Genomic DNA, 1,447 nt, shown 5'->3' with positions numbered 1-1,447 from the left:
TCCCATCAACTGCTTCTACATCTGTCAGATTTACACTGAGACACTCGCTGTTCTTTGTTCAGCAGCACCCTCATGTTTCCTGCTTTTTCATGGAATAAGTTGTGGTCTGGTTCCAGAACCAGACCACCTCCTGGGAAGTGGACCATCAGGTCCATCACCAGCAACAGAGCAGACCTGGAGGCTCCGTCCATTGTAAAAGCATTAAACTTTGTATAGTACTGTGCAAAAGTCTTGAGATACCCCTCCTTTATGTTTTAGTAATGTTAGGAATGTGCAGTAATTTAGTGACACATAGACAAACAGTATACAAGACAAAAACAGAGTTTGTACAGCTCTGAAGTTGTATGAGCCTTTATTCTTCAGCACAGCCTGAACTCGTTGAGCCAAGCTTTATTGTAATGTCTTTAAGTAGTCTTCAGGAATAGTCTCCAGGCTTCCTGAAGGGCATTCAAAGCTGTTCTTTGGGTTTTGGTTGCCTGATCTCTATGAAACGCTGCCAACAGTACAGTCGCAGAGCGCCCTCTGGTGGACAAACTGCAAAATCAACACTCATAATGTGGTTAAAGACGCTTCTCACCTCTCTTCTTCAGTTTTTAAATTCTCATTTAATCTAATGTATCAGTATATAGCCAATATATGCCGGCTTCTACTGTAGGCACTCACTCTTCTGACCTCCTCTGTAATCTTTTGCAATTTCAACCAAAAAACACATTTACATTCATGACCCCATCAAGCCTGTTATTGATTTTCAGTCCAGTTCTTGTGTAATGGGCCCAACATGGGCCATACCTCAGCCTGTCTTGACAGCCACTGAGAGAATTACTGATGAGGCGTCAGTGAACAGTAGATGGATCAACTTCTTCAAATTTTTAAGGTTGCATTACTTGGGACATTACTTTATCCTAAGATATGCCAAGTTTTTATTCAATAGCTTATTGAGAATCATCTTGTTGGTGCCAAAATACAATGTTATGGCTCTCTTACTCTTATCTTTGGCATATTTTATACATTCTGCTAAAGAAATGGGATCAAATCAGGCTGATAAGCTACGTGTCGACAACACAGGTTCATCCTTTGGGTTCGGCGCCTTCTTTTATGTTTGACTGACTCGGATTAGTTTTAAGTGGCTTAAAAACAAAAAACATTCCTGTGAAAATGGTCAGGTGCAAGGACTGGACTGAAAATGAGTGAAAAAGAAGCCAATGTCCAAAGAAATTCACAAAGGTATGTGAACTATTGCTCAAGACCACTTTAAAAATATTAAAGTCTGGCTTCATGGAAGCAAAACATGAAGAAATGAGACAAGACTTTTGCACAATATTTACACACAGTAGTTTAAAACTAACCAACATACATAATATTCATGGGGAAAAAAGTAATGGAAGAGAAATCTGACAGTTTTGTGAGTATAATATAATAATAATAATAATAAACAGAAACACATGGA

Source organism: Copadichromis virginalis, linkage group LG10, assembly GCF_057382275.1.
Source record: "Copadichromis virginalis isolate Kocher_CV1m ecotype Utaka linkage group LG10, C_Virginalis_male_GT1.1, whole genome shotgun sequence".
NCBI classification, from domain to species: domain Eukaryota; kingdom Metazoa; phylum Chordata; class Actinopteri; order Cichliformes; family Cichlidae; genus Copadichromis; species Copadichromis virginalis.
The sequence above is the reverse complement of the archived record's forward strand: the minus strand, read 5'-3'. Positions refer to the sequence as shown.